Below are 20135 nucleotides of genomic sequence, written 5' to 3' on the forward strand. Positions count from 1 at the left end.
TGTATGGTAAAATAAATATAAAATATTATTTAGGAAAGAGTGTTTTTGTATTAAGGCCCATTTTAAACGACATTGTTCGAATAGAGCCTTACTGTTTGTGCAATGGTGCAAGGAATTCATATACTAAAGTCAAACACATACAGAAAAAAGACAAACTAACCATTCCTGTGGAATGAACAACATCTGAACATTGTGTTGCACAACAATTCTGCACGTCCTGAAGCAACACAGCCAGTCACAGCACTGTACAAACTACAGAACAGACTGAAGACTATTCAAAGTTCATGTGGAGAAGCTATGCATACATATGTGTTCCAGTGTTTGTAATGATATCTGTAGATAGCGTCTCTCATGACCGCCAGGGCAGATTGTTCATTGAGCCGGAGAATAGTCATCTTGCCATGTCACTGCTCTGTTTATCAGTGAACGACTGACGACCAGTTCTTGTGATTTATCGTTTACAAGCATTCTTTCCTTTAGCTACTTAACGAGCAGTAGTGGTGTACCTGCAGGAGTCTGGCACTGCCCCAGGGCTGTGGAGTCGGTACAAAAATCATCTGACTCAGACTCTTCAGTTTATGAAACCAAACCACCGACTGACTCCAGGTACCAAAAATTGCTCCGACTCCTCAGCCCTGCACCTGGCACCAAGGTTGGGGTCCACCTGAGCCTTGCAGGACATTGTGGTTCCTGAATTTATTTGCCCAGCCCTAAAGCGGTTTAAAACCCTGACACAATATTCAAAAAAACATGTTTTCCTACTTTTTATATGCCATACGTTTATCATATTTGAATTTGTGCATAAGAATTATTATTCATTTAGAAGTTATAGGTTCCCAAAAGTACAGTTTTTTGCTTTGTGAGCTGACTTTGCATTTTATTAATAACTGGTTTTATTCATTATGTATTGAAGGCAGACCTGCTTTGACTGTCTGTGCGGAGCTGCTTCTCCAGTCAGAGAATGTGTCACGTTCCTCACTTGATACATTTAAGTAAGCACAAGATAACATTATCTAAAGTTCTGATGCGTCCACATTTCACTGCACTGAACTTTCAAGCTCTGTGTGCAACCCTTCGAATGCTGGTCTAGTAAAAAAAATGCGGGTTGCATATAATATACTGTAAATAATGTTTTAGAGCAAAGATGAAATGCAGGGTTATATTCCGCTTTATTAAGTCTTTAAATTATACAGATACAAGAGGTGGTGGTTGTGATTAATTTAACATTGGTAGGGATTACACTTATTTTAGGACTAAGAATTAAGTTAACTCGTATCAAACAAGATTGCTGTCCGCAAGTGATAAATCCTCAGAATCATTTGTTATGAACATAGTTCAAACAGTTTTAGAGAACTGGAGAGTGTGTAGGGCACCGCCAGATTCAGTTTAGCCGAGCTGTACTGAGCTTTTATACAATAATGAAGTGGTAAATTTAACCTCGACGACCAGCTAACGCCGATTGGCGTAAACTGGTCGTCTGCGGGTTTATGTCCGTTCAAGGAGGCTGTCTCCGTGAACAGCCAGAGAGCCGCCGATCGCGGCTCGCCGGCAAAATGTAAACACGCGGGGAAGAAATCCCCGCTGTGTACATCATACGGCGATCCCCGGCCTCTGATTGGCCGGGGATCGCTGTCATTTGATAGGCTGAAGCCTATCCTACAATGCGCAGGACGGATATCCGTCCTGCACAGCTCAGAGAGGGGGAGGGAGGGGGACGGAGCGCCGAAAACGCTGCGGGGGGCTTTGAAGAGCCCCCCCGCAAAGCGCAAAGAGCCGGCGGCGATCAGACCCCCCCACCCCAGCAGGACATCCCCCTAGTGGGGAAAAAAGGGGGTAGGTCTGATCGCCCGGGCTAAAACCTTATCTGTGCTGCGGGCTGGAGAGCCTACGCAGCACAGATCAGACCGAAATCCACTGGTCGGCAAGTGGTTAAAGTAACATAATCATGCATTATGGCCTGTATTTTGACCCTAGATACATGTCACTTTATACGTATGGGGGGAATAAAGGTATGAAACAAAATGGGAAACTATCCATATACTTTTCTACAGAGCTTCTGGCTCCTAAGTCAGCAATTTGTCACTTGAATATCCAATTGTGCAGTCTCACTGACATGTTCCAGTATGAGTAGACAAGACTGCAGTCACAGCTCTGAACAATAACTCCTCTTAAATAGAAGAATCAAAGACAATCACAATGTTTAGGAACACAAGCTACACATTCATTCCTCAGTCATTCGCTGACACTGGGTGATCACCATACTTCCTACACAGTTTGCCGAGTAGGTGGCATGTTTTCTTTATGATACAAAGCGCCAGGAAAGTGATTACATGCTGTGTCCTAGAAATAAAAATATCAAACATAGATAATCATGTTGCCTGGATTTGGCTAATGTGTATTAGGCCACTGCTCCACTGTAGGGAAATGTTAGGGACCTCACATTCATTCTTGCCCAGGGCCTGAATTTACCTAAAAACGGTGGCTGGTACTGGATTTGCTGGGCGTGTTTGGCACTAGGATGGCACCAGTTGGCTTCCCTGTTGTACACATAGAATAGCATGAAGTTACAAGCCTAGCTGTACATTGCATCTGGAAAGTATTAACAGCGCATCACTTTCCTCACATTTTGTTATCTTACAGCCTTATTTCAAAATGGATTAAATTCATTTTTTTCCTCAGAATTTTACAAACAACAACTCATAATGACAACATAAATAAAGTGTATTTGAGGTTTTGACAAATGTATTAAACATAAAAAAAAAATGAGAAATCACATGTACACAAGTATTTACAGTCTTTGCTCAATAATTTATTGCTGCACCATTGGCAGCAATTACAGCCTCAAGTCTTCTTTAGGGCTCGTTTCCACTGTTGCGGTGCGGAATCGCCTGGATTCCACCGCGGACGAAATCGCATGCAGATGGGTTTCCGCATGCTGTTTTTCCCGCGATTTCGCATGTGATTTCGCATGGCTAACAAGCAGGCGAATTTAACCATGTCACTGCCTGTGTAAATTTCAATAACATTACATGCGAAATCGCGGGGAAAACCGCATGACAAAGCCGCATGCGATTTCCCAATTAAAAGCATTGCGGGCGATTCGCCCACATTCCAGCTGCACGCGAAATCTGACGGCTCTGCCGTGCAGATTTCCCCCTCACACCAAAACGCACCCGCACGACGCACAAGTGGAAACAATCCCATCCACTTGTATCGCCTACGCGAATCCGCATGCGGTGCTTGCATGCGGATTGGTATTATAGTGGAAACGAGCCCTTAATACAGGGGTCTCAAACCCGCAGCCAGCGGGCCATTAGCGGCCCTCGATACAATATTTTGTGGCCCTCGCTGGCAAAAGCTTTCTTATAGTTCGCTTCAGTGCTCCCAAGTAATCCGCCGCATCCCCGCCGCTAAACAAGGGCTGCAGAGCCCCCAATTTGCCCGGGGGGCAATCCGCCAGCATTTTCTGGAAGGGGCAGAGCTTTCAAGCTTCAGCTCTGCCCTTCCTGACGTCAATCGCCGCCTCTCCCGCCCCTCTCTGTGAAGGAAGAGTGAGAGGGGCGGGCAGAGGCGGCGATGCGCCACGATTGTGAAATTCCTTATGCGGCCCAGCCTCATCCTGACTTTGCCTCCTGCGGCCCACAGGTAAATTGAGTTTGAGACCCCTGCCTTAATATGATGTCACAAGCTTGGCACACCTTGCATATGCTCAGTGCATAATACACTATTGCAAGGACCCAGCAGGTTAAATTATATCCATAATTCTTCCAGCAAGCTGACCACTGCACAAGTAGATAGTGTGAAGTAATGAGAGTAATCACACCCAAGTCAAAGATGTTGGTAGTATCCCCATCTAAAAGACTCTGGGTGTGTGCACAATCGCCACCGATCTAATAAGGGGAGATCACTCCCAGATCACAAGTGAATCAGCACGGTGGCGTAAAGGTTAGCTCTCTCGCCTTGCAGCGCTGGGTCCCCGGTTCGAATCCCAGCCAGGGCACTATCTGCAAAGAGTTTGTATGTTCTCTCCCTGTCTGTGTGGGTTTCCTCCGGGCAGTCCGGTTTCCTCCCACATTCCAAAAACAGAGATAAGTTAATTGGCTCCCTCTAAAAATTGGCCCTAGACTATAGTACTTACACCACATAATAGACATATGGCAATGGTAGGGATTAGATTGTGAGCTCCTTTGAGGGACAGTTAGTGACAAGATATATATATAAACACTGTACAGTGCGGCGTAATATGTCGGCGCTATATAAATACTAAATAACAATAATAATAATAATCCACCGGACCATAGGAGTATTGGACTAATCCTTGTGGTTGTCGCACTGGGTAGGTAATTGCCACCGCTCTCCCATAATGTAAGGGTACAGCGGAGGGTCCTCCAAAGAAAAGCTACAGCAGGGAAAGTTGTGCAATCAAGCGGTTTCACCAGACATGCCGGCTTCCTCAAGGCTGCATGTACATCTCAGAGGGCAGTAACCACCTGCTACATGCTCCACTTTCCTGCTGCACAGAAACGGTACTATGAGTCAACTGCCGACACCTGTGGCTACAAATGCTGCCATTTTTAGTTACATGGCAAAGCAACCGGGTGGAACCCATTCTCCAGCAATGGCACAGTTTAGCGATGCGTGTAAAAAAGAAAAAGAAATAAAAAGAAAGACCTAAGACAATTAAATACCCTTATGGGGGCCCCTTGAATATAGTTGCTTGGTACTCAGACATAAATGGTTGTCCCAATGACAAAAAAAGCAGCAAGTACATGGCATGGCATACATATTCTACTTTGCATCAGTCTTGTAATTTTTAAAAGGCACTTCCCTCACAAATTCCAGCTGTTCACACAAAAGTTTCCTCTAGTGTCTGTATGAGAGCAGACTGCGGCAGGCAGTCCAGAGAAGTTACCAAATGTTCAGAAGAGCATGCCACTTCTAAAGCTGACCTGAACTCAGAACTTTCTCTCTGCTATAAGAGATAAGCAACAGCATACAAATCTTTAAAGAAAAACATTTGTTACAGCTTACAGAACTCCTGGAATAAATCTGCAGTATGTCTACTTCCTGCTTTCATGGAAGCAGACATAGGGTTAACATCCTGTGTTTACATAGTAGCTGTGTCTGCCAAGGACCGCCAAATTTCTAACTAACACAGCTGAGAGATCAGATTACACTTGCGATTGCTTGAAGATGAGGGGTAATGAGAGACTCTTCTCTCTAAAAAACACGCAGTGTGCATTTTCCCTCTGTTTTCCTTGTGTCCTGTGCAAGAGTTCAGGCCCACTTTAAGCCTTGTACACATGTACGTGGACTGCCACCCACATGGATTGGGACCTTATCCCTTGGGTAACAGTTTGAGTCCAAATTCTGTACAGACGTATTGCTAGCCTGAAGGCAAGCAACAAGCAACATGGATGAAGTGGGTACAGGAGAAAAATTCCCCTTCAGACTGTGTCCAGCTAATATCATCCACCAGGCGGATTTCTTGCTGATGCATCCAGGGTGATCAGAGGGCTACTGTACACACGCTAGAGTCTCTGCAGAGGTGGCCCAGACAGAGAAACATCTAGCGTGTGTACGAGGCTTCATTTACAGCTGGTTTCTTCTGAAAAGATGGCACCCTCATCTTTACTGTGCAAACATTGAAACAGCTAGGAGAAAGCACATCTTCACTGACCCCATTAAAAGGTACACACACGTCTGATTTTTCCAAACGACCAGTCGTTTGGACGTCTGAACGACCGGTCGTTTGGCTGTCAAATCGGGCGTGTGTACAAACCATCGGTCAGCTGATAAGACTGTATTTGACCGATCCGCCAAGTGGATCCGTCAAAACCAGCATTATCAGCTGAACGACCATTTGTACACACGCCCAATTTGACGTCCAAACGACCGGTCTGAACCACCTGTCGTTTGGAAAAATCAGACGTGTGTACGCACATTAAGAGAAAAATAAATAAATAGTGCATCACAAATGAATTAGCTGAGAGCTGGAACACGCACAGCAAGAGGCTATGTAGATTTGAATATTAAAACAAATTGTAGTACATCACTACTAGCAACAGTGGAAACTCAGGTAAGCAAGTTCGTAAGTTCTAGCTGCAGAGAGCATCAAGTTTTTTGAAGTATGCGTTAAAAATATGTTCACTTTAATGTTTCACTGATACCAAGTGTGCCGTTTTCCACTGCAGTGCAATGTGCCATATTTACCAGCACACCTCAATGTAACACACCCGAATGCTCTCATTTCTGGATAGAAGAAGCCATTAAACAAAAAAATAGAACAGCATTGTAGCTTGAAACTTCTGACATATCTGTCAGCGGAGACTGGCATGTTACAAATGAAAGCTGAATATGGAGGGCTGTTATGACCATCTCTGACGCTTCCATCAAAGCTTGCTCAATTTATCTTTGAATGTGATAGGCCTTGGAGCGCGTGCTTTTTGTGCTGGACTTGGTTTCCCAGTTCCTCTATTCTCCCTCATCTTCTCCAATATGTAAGAGTGAAACTGCAGTAAGCTTCAGAGCAGGTCCTGCGTGAGGCCACAAATACAAGGAGCTTTTCTACTAGCTTTGTTTCACTGTATTTTATAAACCAAGTACACCACAAACATAAAAATAATCTGTCTCAGTGGTATACATACATGCAAGAAATGACAGACATCCGTATGCAGGTCAGGCCGTTCTTCAAAACTCTGCCAACTGCTTCCTGCTGTGGGACAACAAAGATAGAAATATGTTGTGAAACCACTTGCATTCTTTGTTAGACCATAGGCCTCGATTAGCCTACCATTAATGCAGTAGGTTGACTCCTTACCTGTTATCTGTACCTTACCTGTTATCTGTGCTGAGGCACTTTATTTTGAGAAGGACTACCCAGTGTATGGTGCTAATCTTGTAACTGCGCAGTAACTTTGTGAAATGTTATATTCTGTTATGTTAAAATTTCAATAAACATTATGAACCAGAAAACAGACAAGTGTGCCTCCATAGTTGGGCTACTGCCTGTGTACAGGTTGCCTTTAAAGAGGAGCTGCCATTCTATCTCAGAAAAAAACAACACATATATAAGTTGATAAATATTTTCTCTACTTACATAACATTTATTGCACTGTCCATGTTTTGATTTTAGTCATTTCTCTACAGTAATAAAAAAATAAATAAAAAAAAAAACAAGAGAAAATCCTTAGCATTTCCCATTTTAAGTGTGGCTATTTTGAAGCCAATCCTGATGCAATTTCCTGCCCTACTCTCCTCTGCCTGATTTGCCCGCCCTTCACTATAGAAAGTGTATTGTCTCAGCATGAGAAATATTGGCCAATCAGAGAGGTAAAATGGGAGGGAAAGAGGCTTCAGCCAATCAGGCTGCATTAGTTAAGTCTGAGGGGAAATAAAGAAGCAAAAAAGGACAACTCAGCATGCCCTGCAACTTCCTTTTTGTGTACCAAATTTTGTGTGTAGCAAATAAGAGTCAGGTAAACTGGGGAATGATCATTTATCAACAAGAATAGTAATAGTAATTTTAACTTTTGGATTACCTGGTTAGCATCCTTATTACTGGTTTACCAGATAAAATAAAGAATTGATTTTTGATTTTGTGTCGGACAGTTACACTGTACACTTTTAAAAGTTCCTGGCAGTTTGAAGCTGTGTGTGATTGTTTCTGAATTCTACCTGTGTCCAGTCCTGCTATAGTACAAATATGTATCCCCATTATGTTCACTCCCTCTAGAGAATATAAAACAATTGCTGCTGCTAAATTCTGTGATTGCTTGTTTTCATACTTGGGTGGATTGGTTAATCCACTAGATAAACAAGGATTATTTGACCAGATAACAAGGTTTTAAATCCCCTAATGCTAGCCTTGTCTTTTCAGTGCAGCAGGGAGGAGGTGACACTCATGTATTTACAGTACAGATGCATCCACCGATGTAAACAAACAGCAGACACAACACTACCGTGTGTCTTTCTGATGGAAGTTACACATGCAGCTAATATTATGCATTGCTTTAAAATGTAATACCGAAGACAGAGGTAAAAGCAGTGCAGCATATCCTCTTATAAGAGATTAGAGATTTGTAAATTTCCTCCAGACTGGTTATGAAGAGCTACCAGATGTCAACTGTCATAACAGATAAACAGAAGCAGTTGTACCCCTCACCCTGTCTAGCTAAACAGAAACAACAAAGTAAAACTGAGATCCAAAAGCACAAAAGCAGAAAACATACCATCTCCCAGAAGAGCATATAGTAGTAATAACAAAGCATACCAAGATCATGAGTCAGACTCCAGCATATCCAATTACTACTGCGCCGAACACTAAGGAGGTGCTCATTTTCTTTCCCATGGTAGGCATGCAAGGAGAACGGCTGTTTGCTTCCAGGAAATCATAAACGCTGGACGAGTGACACTGAGCTCAACTTCAAAAACTTCACAAAGTCTGAGCAAAACAAGAATCATATGATTCGCATAATCCTAAGATTAGGGCACAGTCATCAAAAAATATACATTTTATAAGGTTCCTCCTATATTTCATGTTTCCAAAGATCATATACCAGTTAAACTGGACCTTTGTTTTTATGACATATAATAATACGTTTTGCATGTAATAATATCTTGGAGATCAAATTCAAGGAAGACCTACAGTAGTCAAAGAATAAAATCAGGCCACCATGTAGAAAATTGCAATGTTAGTTTTCAACTGTGCCTATGACTGGGATTGCAGACCCATCCCTCGTGTATTCTATGTATGCCTTTGTTCCTCACTTTCCCTATTGCAAGGTTTGTTTCAGACTAACCAAACTCTAAGTGAGCTATGTGGACCAAGATTTAAAATGGACCTGTACCTCTTGCACAGGACATAAGGAAAACAGAGAGAAATGCACCCTGTATGTATTTAGAGAGTTTAGCTTAATTTCTCTCCCTCATTTGTGCCTAATCACAAGTTGTAATTTGATCTTTCCCGTGTCACATGACTGCCTACGGCAGAGCTGGCAGATAAGCTCATTTGAAAGCACAGGCTGTTAACAATATGACTGCTTCCATGAATCAGAAAGTAGAAACACTGAAGATTTATTTTTAGGATTTTTATCCTGGATGATGCCAGGTCAGAACCTGTAAATATACGGAGATCCCCTAAATTGGCTCTAGGCTATGATAGCCTTATGACTATGGTAGGAATTAGATTGTAAGCCCCTTTGAGGGGCAGTTAGTGACAAAACAATATACTCTATACAGGGTTGAAATCTTCTGCAGTACCTTACAATTAATAATTTAAATCATATTTACTGAAAACAGGGCAGGTGTGAAAAGCACAGACCAGTGTATTGGCAATTAATGCAAATGTATTACTGTATGCATTAAAAAAATGAAGGGCTGAACTAGGGCTTTAAAAACTGCTAGACAGGAAATGTCTATTGATCACTTTAAAGAGAATCTGTACTCTAATATTCTTACAATAAAAAGCATACCATTCTATTCATTATTTTCTCCTGTGCCCCTCTGTGCTGTTTCTGTCACTCTCTGCTGCAATCCTGGCTTGTAATTAACAGTTTTAGGCAGTGTTTACAAACAAACTAACCAGCTTCTAATAGGCTCAGCTAAGCATAGTGTGTGAGTCATTCAAAGTATGCAGGGGGCCTGCAGAGGGTGTGTATCGCTTCTACCAATCACAAGCAGCCCTGCACATTCCACACAATCAAGCTTTAGCCCGACAAACAGGACAGAGGAAAGATACATTGATTTATTACAGAGACAGTGCAGTTAGGAAAGACTGCAGTAAGCCAGAGCAGATTAGAACAGGCATAGGAACTTATAGGATAGAAGAACTAAGGCTGAAAAAATTGTTACAGAGTCTCTTTAACCACTTCCCGACCGCCGTATGTACAATTGGCGGCCGGGAAGTGCACCCCGCAAGGACCGCCGTATTGACAATTGGCGGCGGTCCTTGTAGGGGCATGGGCGGAGCGATCGCGTCATCCGTGACGCGATCCTCCGCCTGGCGCCGCTCACCCGCTGCAACATCCCGCCGGCCATACGGAAGCGCCGGCGGGATGTTAACCCGACGATCGCCGCATACAAAGTGTATAATACACTTTGTAATGTTTACAAAGTGTATTATACAGGCTGCCTCCTGCCCTGGTGGTCCCAGTGTCCGAGGGACCACCAGGGCAGGCTGCAGCCACCCTAGTCTGCACCAAGCACACTGATTTTTTACCCCCCCTGCCCCATCGCCCACAGCACCCATCAGACCCCCCCCCTGCCCACCCCCCAGACCCCTGTTTGCACCCAATCACCCCCCTAATCACCCATCAATCACTCCCTGTCACTATCTGTCAACGCTATTTTTTTTTATCCCCCCCCCCCCTGCCCACTGCTCCCTCCTGATCACCCCCCCACCCCTCAGATTCTCCCCAGACCCCCCCCCCCCCCAGACCCCCCCCCCCCCATGTACTGTATGCATCTATCCCCCCTGATCACCTGTCAATCACCTGTCAATTGCCTGTCAATCACCCATCAATCACCCCCTGTCACTGCCACCCATCAATCAGCCCCTAACCTGCCCCTTGCGGGCAATCTGATCACCCCCCCACACCAATAGATCGCCCGCAGATCCGACATCAGATCACCTCCCAAATCCATTGTTTACATCTATTCTCTCCTCTAAACACCCACTAATTACCCATCAATCACCCATCAATCACCCCCTATCACCACCTGTCACTTTTACCTATCAGATCAGACCCTAATCTGCCCCTTGCGGGCACCCAATCACCCGCCCACACGCTCAGATTGCCCTCTGACCCCCCCCTTATCAATTCACCAGTGCATTAATTACATCTGTTCTTCCCTGTAATAACCCACTGATCACCTGTCAATCACCTGCCAATCACCTATCACCCATCAATCACCCCCTGTCACTGCCACCCATCAATCAGCCCCTAACCTGCCCCTTGCGGGCAATCTGATCACCCACCCACACCATTAGATCGCCCGCAAACCCGCCGTCAGATTACCTCCCAAATGTATCGTTTACATCTGTTATCTTCTCTAAACACCCACTAATTACCCATCAATCACCCATCAATCACCCCCTATCACCACCTGTCACTGTTACCTATCAGATCAGACCCTAATCTGCCCCTTGTGGGCACCCAATCACCCGCCCACACGCTCAGATTGCCCTCAGACCCCCCCCCCCTTATCAATTCGCCAGTGCATTAATTACATCTGTCCTTCCCTGTAATAACCCACTGATCACATGTCAATCACCTGCCAATCACCTATCACCCATCAATCACCCCCTGTCACTGCCACCCAACAATCAGCCCCTAACCTGCCCCTTGCGGGCAATCTGATCACCCACCCACACAAATAGATCGCCCGCAGATCCGACATCAGATCACCACCCAAGCGCAGCGTTTACATCTATTCTCTCCTCTAAACACCCACTAATTACCCATCAATCACCCCCTATCACCACCTGTCATTGTTACCCATCAGATCAGACCCTAATCTGCCCCTTGCGGGCACCCAATCACCCGCCTACACGCTCAGATTGCCCTCAGACCCCCCTTATCAATTCGCCAGTGCAATATTTACATCTGTCCTTCCCTGTAATAACCCACTGATCACCTGTCAATCACCTGCCAATCACCTATCACCCATCAATCACCCCCTGTCACTGCCACCCATCAATCACCCCCTGTCACTGCCACCCATCAATCACCCGCTGTCACTGCCACCCATCAATCAGCCCCTAACCTGCCCCTTGCGGGCAAACTGATCACCCACCCACACCAATAGATCGCCCGCAGATCCGACATCAGATCACCACCCAAGCGCAGTGTTTCCATCTATTCTCTACCCTAAACACCCACTAATTACCCATCAATCACCCGCTGTCAATGCTACCTATCAGATTAGACCCCTATCTGCCCCTAGGGCACTCAATCACCCGCCCACACCCTCAGAATGCCCTCAGACCCCAGCCCTGATCACCTCGCCAGTGCATTGCTTGCATCTATTCCCCCCTCTAATCACACCTTGAGACACCCATCAATCACCTCCTGTCACCCCCTAGCACACCTACCCATCAGATCAGGCCCCAATTTGCCCCGTGTGGGCTCCTGATCACTCGGCCAAACCCTCAGATCCCCCTCAGACCCCCTTCCGATCACCTCCCCAGTGCATTGATTGCATCTATTTTCCCCTCTAACCACCCCCTGAGACACCCATCAATCACCTCCTGTCACCCCCCCTAGCACTCCTATCCATCAGATCAGGCCCAATACAACCTGTCATCTAAAAGGCCACCCTGCTTATGACCGGTTCCACAAAATTCGCCCCCTCATAGACCACCTGTCATCAAAATTTGCAGATGCTTATACCCCTGAACAGTCATTTTGAGACATTTGGTTTCCAGACTACTCACGGTTTTGGGCCTGTAAAATGCCAGGGCGGTATAGGAACCCCACAAGTGACCCCATTTTAGAAAAAAAAGACACCCCAAGGTATTTTGTTAGGTGTATGACGAGTTCATAGAAGATTTTATTTTTTGTCAAAAGTTAGCGGAAATTAATTTTTATTGGTTTTTTTTCCCAAAGTGTCATTTTTCACTAACTTGTGACAAAAAATAAAATCTTCTATGAACTCGCCATACACCTAACAGAATACCTTGGGGTGTCTTCTTTCTAAAATGGGGTCACTTGTGGGGTTCCTATACTGCCCTGGCATTTTAGGGCCCCTAAACCGCGAGGAGTAGTCTAGAAAACAAATGCTTCAAAATGATCTGTGAATAGGACGTTGGGCCCCTTAGCGCACCTAGGCTGCAAAAAAGTGTCACACATGTGGTACCGCCGTACTCAGGAAAAGTAGTATAATGTGTTTTGGGGTGTATTTTTACACATACCCATGCTGGGTGGGAGAAATTTCTATGTAAATGGACAATTGTGTGTAAAAAAATCAAACAATTGTCATTTACAGAGATATTTCTCCCACTTAGCATGGGTATGTGTAAAAATACACCCCAAAACGCATTATACTACTTCTCCTGAGTACGGCGGTACCACATGCGTGGCACTTTTTTACACCCTAAGTACGCTAAGGGGCCCAAAGTCCAATGAGTACCTTTAGGATTTCACAGGTCATTTTGCGACATTTGGTTTCAAGACTACTCCTCACGGTTTAGGGCCCCTAAAATGCCAGGGCAGTATAGGAACCCCACAAATGACCCCATTCTAGAAAGAAGACACCCAAAGGTATTCCGTACGGAGTATGGTGAGTTCATAGAAGATTTTATTTTTTGTCACAAGTTAGCGGAAAATGACACTTTGTGAAAAAAAACTATTAAAATCAATGTCCGCTAACTTGTGACAAAAAAATAAAAACTTCTATGAACTCACCATACTCCTAACGGAATACCTTGGGGTGTCTTCTTTCTAAAATGGGGTCATTAGTGGGGTTCCTATACTGCCCTGGCATTTTAGGGGCCCTAAACCGCGAGGAGTAGTCTTGAAACAAAAATGACCTGTGAAATCCTAAAGTTACTCATTGGACTTTGGGCCCCTTAGTGCAGTTAGGGTGCAAAAAAGTGCCACACATGTGGTATCGCCGTACTCGGGAGAAGTAGTATAATGTGTTTTGGGGTGTATTTTTACACATACCCATGCTGGGTGGGAGAAATACCTCTGTAAATGACAATCTTTTGATTTTTTTACACACAATTGTCCATTTACAGAGGTATTTCTCCCACCCAGCATGGGTATGTGTAAAAATACACCCCAAAACACATTGTACTACTTCTCCCGAGTATGGCGATACCACATGTGTGGCACTTTTTTGCACCCTAACTGCGCTAAAGGGCCCAAAGTCCAATGAGTACCTTTAGGATTTCACAGGTCATTTTGAGAAATTTCGTTTCAAGACTACTCCTCACGGTTTAGGGCCACTAAAATGCCAGGGCAGTATAGGAACCCCACAAATGACCCCATTTTAGAAAGAAGACACCCCAAGGTATTCCGTTAGTAGTATGGCGAGTTCATAGAAGATTTTATTTTTTGTCACAAGTTAGCGGAAATTGATTTTAATTGTGTTTTTTCAAAAAGTGTCATTTTCCGCTAACTTTTGACAAAAAATAAAATCTTCTATGAACTCACCATACTCCTAACGGAATACCTTGGGGTGTCTTCTTTCTAAAATGGGGTCATTTGTGGGGTTCCTATACTGCCCTGGCATTTTAGGGGCCCTAAACCGTGAGGAGTAGTCTTGAAACGAAATTTCTCAAAATGACCTGTGAAATCCTAAAGGTACTCATTGGACTTTGGGCCCTTTAGCGCAGTTAGGGTGCAAAAAAGTGCCACACATGTGGCATCGCCGTACTCAGGAGAAGTAGTATAATGTGTTTTGTGGTGTATTTTTACACATACCCATGCTGAGTGGGAGAAAGATCTCTGTAAATGGACAATTGTGTGTTATAAAAATTAACAAATTGTCATTTACAGAGATATTTCTCCCACCCAGCATGGGTATGTGTAAAAATACACCCCAAAACACATTATACTACTTCTCCTGAGTACGGCAATACCACATGTGTGGCACTTTTTTGCAGCCTAACTGCGCTAAGGGGTCCAAAGTCCAATGAGCACCTTTAGGCTTTACAGGGGTGCTTACAATTTAGCACCCACCAAAATGTCAGGACAGTAAACACACCCCACAAATGACCCCATTTTGGAAAGTAGACCCTTCAAGGTATTCAGAGAGGGGCATGGTGAGTCCGTGGCAGATTTCATTTTTTTTTGTCGCAAGTTAGAAGAAATGGAAACTTTTTTTTTTTTTTTTTTCCTCACAAAGTGTCATTTTCCGCTTACTTGTGACAAAAAATAATATCTTCTATGAACTCACTATGCCTCTCAGTGAATACTTTGGGATGTCTTCTTTCCAAAATGGGGTCATTTGGGGGGTATTTATACTATCCTGGAATTCTAGCCCCTCATGAAACATGACAGGGGGTCAGAAAAGTCAGAGATGCTTGAAAATGGGAAAATTCACTTTTTGCACCATAGTTTGTAAACGCTATAACTTTTACCCAAACCAATAAATATACACTGAATGGGTTTTTTTTTATCAAAAACATGTTTGTCCACATTTTTCGCGCTGCATGTATACAGAAATTTTACTTTATTTGAAAAATGTCAGCACAGAAAGTTAAAAAAATCATTTTTTTGCCAAAATTCATGTCTTTTTTGATGAATATAATAAAAAGTAAAAATCGCAGGAGCAATCAAATAGCACCAAAAGAAAGCTTTATTAGTGACAAGAAAAGGAGCCAAAATTCATTTAGGTGGTAGGTTGTATGAGCGAGCAATAAACCGTGAAAGCTGCAGTGGTCTGAATGGAAAAAAAGTGCCTGGTCCTTAAGGGGTAGACAGCCCTAGGTCCTCAAGTGGTTAAGCCTCAGCTGAAGAAAGAAATGACATCACTGTGATATTTTAGGGAATGCCATGTGATTTAAGCCCTCAAGGCCCTTTTACACTAGCGCGATTGCTGAATGCTTTTAACATAGGAATCGCGGTAGGTCATTTCCACTCGATTCGTTTTTTACCTAATCGCGATAGCACGGTGGAACGATTATTGCCGCGATTTTGCTATGCAGTGCAAACGTCAGGAAATCGCCGTGAAATGTAGCTTTTTTGCTGAATCGCAATCGCTAACGTTCAGCGCGAACGCTAGCAATTGCTAGTGTAAAAGAGCCCTCGGAGCTGCATGCGGGAAACCTGTGTGATCCTACAACCTCCCCAGAATACAGCTGAGATGCAGCCTAGATGCAGCTGTCCCTATATAAACTATAAACTACAAACATATGATTTATGAACATTCCAAACACTGCACTTAGGAGTTGTGTGACAGTGAGATACTTATATATTTAGGTTGACAGATATCCGTCTAAGGCAGGCATGGGCAAACTCAGCCCTCCAGCTGTTACAGAACTACAAGTCCCAAAATGCATTTGCCTTTATGACTCATCACTGTGACTGTCAGACTCCTGCAATGCATTGTGGGACTTGTAGTTCCGTAACAGCTGGAGGGCCGAGTTTGCCCATGCCTGGTCTAAGGCATACATGTCAAACTCCGGCCCGGCCTGCAGAGACATCAAAATTTGGCCCGCAATTGGTTTACCCACTTTGCATTATGTTTGGCCTACTGTAGACCACCAGCAATATAAAGCACTAGACACCAGGGAAATGTATAGAGGAGGTGAGGGAAGGAAGTTCACTAGACACCAGGGAACTAATAGGGGAGGGAGGGGGCCACTAGGCATCAGGGAACTGCATGTGGAGGGGGCCAATAGACACCAGGGAACAGTATATGGGAGGTATGTAGGCCATAAGACACCAAGGAACTGCACAGGGGAAGAATGAGACAAAAGGTGACTTTTTTAAGGGAGTGAGGTGGCGACCCCAATACATTGAGTTTGGCACGCAACTTGGTCCCAGTGTTCAATTTCGGCCCATTTTGTATTTGACACCCCTGGTCTAAGGTGACACTAATCGGATGCAGGCACCTAAGCAATGGAAGATACTAGACAGATACAAAATGTCATAGTCCCTGCCACAACTGCGCATCTCAACTTACATAGGCTTATTTTCACTTTAAATGGAATGAGTGCAGGGGCGTAGCAAATAGGGGGTGCAGAGGTTGCGACCGCATCGGGGCCCTTGGGCCCTCCCTCAACCACAGTATTAGCTCTCCATTGGTCCTGTGCTGATAATCACTTCTATAGATACTTTGAATAGTGGTAATCATTAACAAGCTGTTCCCCATCACTCTCTTGCACCTCTGACACTGCAGTTGCCATTGGCAGGTTTTGATGTGCCGTATCAGTTATGTATAGAGTGCTTGGGGGGGGGGGGGGGGGGGGGGGGGGGCACAGCTCCTTAGCTAAGACACTGAATGAGTGCATGCATCCAGTCCCCACATGATTACACTCATTCCTAGCAATCGGTTGTAGGTCATGCTGAGGAAGGGGAGAGCACTTAGTCTCTAGTACAGAAATTTCTAGGGTCACTTTAAGAATTAAGTGTCCCTGTGTGCCTCCTTTCTTCCATTCTTCTGTCAACTTTTTTACTCTAACACTTTGTAAACAGCCATAGCAGTTTATATGGAGAAGAAAGACAAAGCCATTTCGCAGATAAACACTACAAACAATGCATTTCAAATTATGTTGAAGGATTAGGAAACAATACCCCATCTAAAAAGTGAAATTTCAGAATAAAATATCACAATAAATGCTTTTGTGCAGAAATATTTCAAAATGCTCCGTCGCCTAGGCACACTAATTTACACGTGTGGCTGACTTTATGGCAATCCAGACAGCTGCAATTACACGTTTCTCAAGTTTGTATTAATAATATTCCAGATTCTGCTAAAACAAACCATTCTAGAGCACATCTGCCTGCTAGCGCACAGGCTCATTAACAATGATGGCAGTTAGCGAAGGGAGCTGAAAAGACTCTGTGCAGACAAATTGCCATTTTAGGTTCATATTTGTTGAAGCCTTTGTTTAGGTCTTACACATGTATCATTACTAGAAAGAATGTCATTTTAACCCCTACATCAAGCTTTAATTACAAGCCTGGTGTTGGTTCCCATTCATGCATAATGATTTTATGGTAAACTAAGGAGCAATGCAAATCAAATGTATTCAACATCCAAGATGAAAACAGTCTGGTGGTGTGGAAACACAAGGGGGGACTGTAGACTAGCTAGGAGACAGACAACTTACTTATATGAAGTACTGTAATAATACTCACACAAGGACACAAAAGTACATTTCTATAACATCAGCTTCTGACATGCCCTAACGGACAAACACCATATGCAATTAATGTTAAACTCCAAGCAATGCATAAAAATATTTATAATAATGTGGCAAAGAAATATAAAATTAAATTTACATACAGCCAGTAAATAAGTGTACTTTATTCTGTCTTGATACCAGAAAACGCCAAACCTCACCTTCCAGCAGCATGGGTGGAGACAAGTGCTGTTCATACCACCTGTCAATTGCCATCTAGTTCCTTTGTTGTTGCTTGTCATGTCTCACAATTCTTGTTTCTGGGGCCCTTTCATTGGGTGACCACCTATTCTTGTAGGATTTTGGGGACTCTGTAGCCGATCATTAAAATTGGCAACCTGTAAGATGCAACCTAGAAGTACTACAATGGGAAGGACACTGTCTGAAGCATGTGGGTCCAAAGAAAAGTTTCTGACAGGTATGCAAGTTAAAGTGAACCAAAAGGTGAAAACAAGGATTAGATAAACAATTATATTTATCCTCCTACTCTTAAAAATTACTAAGTATCCCATGGTTTTCTTTTATATTTAAACATTTACAAAGTAGGTTGAATGTTTTACGGTGTCTAATCAGTAGCAGGCTTTTAAGTGTCCCAGAGTTAGAAAAAGGTTAACATTAATGTACAGTATTTTATCTCTCCCTGCCCTCAGAAGTTGTATTCTGCCAGGAAAACTTTTATGGCTGTTATTTGCTTATCGGTGATGCTTACTATATTGCCGACACGCTAACAACAAGACAGAAGCCGTCACTTCCATGCCTAGAATTTAATTAACTCTTCCAGGTGGCAAAACAAAACAAGTAAAACTGCCTGGTTATTACTATGTTTTGTACTGTACATACACGTTTATCTCCTGTCACATATCGCCTCAGGTACACTTTAAGAAAAGTATAAAAGTTTGACTGACTTCCTATTTAAATTGCTTTGTTTAATACAATTCAGGCCATCAACTGAAAATGAACGGCATGCCGAATCATAAATGCCAATTGATACAACGCTGATTTTGTAGTGAAATAAACAAGAAAATATGGGTTTTGTGGTACAGATATTGATCAGATATTTCTAATTTTTTGCCAAAGCGTTTCAGTATTTACAGGCCTTGGGGCAGTTCCACCAAAAATACCATATAGCTCCAAGATGGGAATATCCTCTAAAGCAATTTTAAGTATCTGATGGATTGGTTTGATGGCATCTGTCTGGGATGGACAAAGAACTTGGGATTATATCCAACTTAGCAACTGCTAACCAGATCTGTCTGGGATGTAATAATACAGGGTTGTGTAGTCGGTAAAAAAATCATCTGACTGCGACTCCTCAGTTTATGAAACCACCGACTCCAGGTACCCAGAAATTGTTCTGACTCCAAAGCCCTTTCAGGGCTGTGGAATTGGTACAAAAATCATTCAGCTCTGACTCCACAGTTTGTGAAACCTCCGACCAGGGGCGTTTCTAGGGTCCTTGGAGATCAGGGGCACCTGTGGGCACCAGGTGGGGAGGTATATGCGCCGTGGCAAAAAATGGGCGTGGCCATGAGGTGAGTGGACGTGGCCACGGGTGGGGCCAAATGTACGTGAACTTAGCAGCAGTGTAAGCTACAGGTAACGGGCCCCCTGTCCTTTATTTAGATAATTTACAATCAGTATAGGCATAGATCAAAGATGTATACGCACATACAATTTTGATTGGTCAATCACTGACCAATTTTACCACCCCTGTGCAGTAAGTGGGCCAACAGACAATGAATTTGATGAACAGAGCTAAAATTGGCTAATCAAAATTGTATGTGCAGCGAATACTGTACATACTGAAAGCAGCAGGGATCAGCTGGTTTACAATCAGTAAAGACACAGAGTAACACCTTACACTGTACACACTGGAGATAGATCAGCACACAGTACAGGCACTAAAGAACAGCTTATACTGTACATACTGTAGGCAACAGAATTCAGCACACTGCAGCTAGCGTACCAAAAATATGAGGATCACGTTGTGCGGCGCGCTTATCACGCCGCACCAAAAAAATGGGTGGGCCATGGACCAGAATGTAGGTGTGGTAACGGGTGGAGACAAATTTGCATTTACTGAGCGGAGAGCAGCATTAAGCGTAATTAACCCCACCACATCTAGCTGCTCAGCTGCAGGAATTAGAGCCAATTTGAATCACGAGTAACCACCGTGGTTACTCATTAATCCGTGGAGAGGAAGGCTAGTGGCTAGCTGTCTCTGGCTGCACTCTCCCCCTCCACCTGGCTAGTAGCTACTACTGGGCAGGCTGAAGGC

The 20135-nt window shown here is 43.8% G+C and overlaps 1 protein-coding gene across 1 annotated transcript in view; it reads right to left on the reverse strand.

Annotated features, from left to right (window-relative positions):
* PLXNB2 (plexin B2) overlaps positions 1-20135 on the reverse strand; it is a 324368-nt gene that overhangs the window by 190510 nt on the left and 113723 nt on the right. The window lies entirely within an intron of this gene.

This window comes from Hyperolius riggenbachi, chromosome 3, assembly GCF_040937935.1.
Source record: "Hyperolius riggenbachi isolate aHypRig1 chromosome 3, aHypRig1.pri, whole genome shotgun sequence".
Lineage (NCBI taxonomy): Eukaryota > Metazoa > Chordata > Amphibia > Anura > Hyperoliidae > Hyperolius > Hyperolius riggenbachi.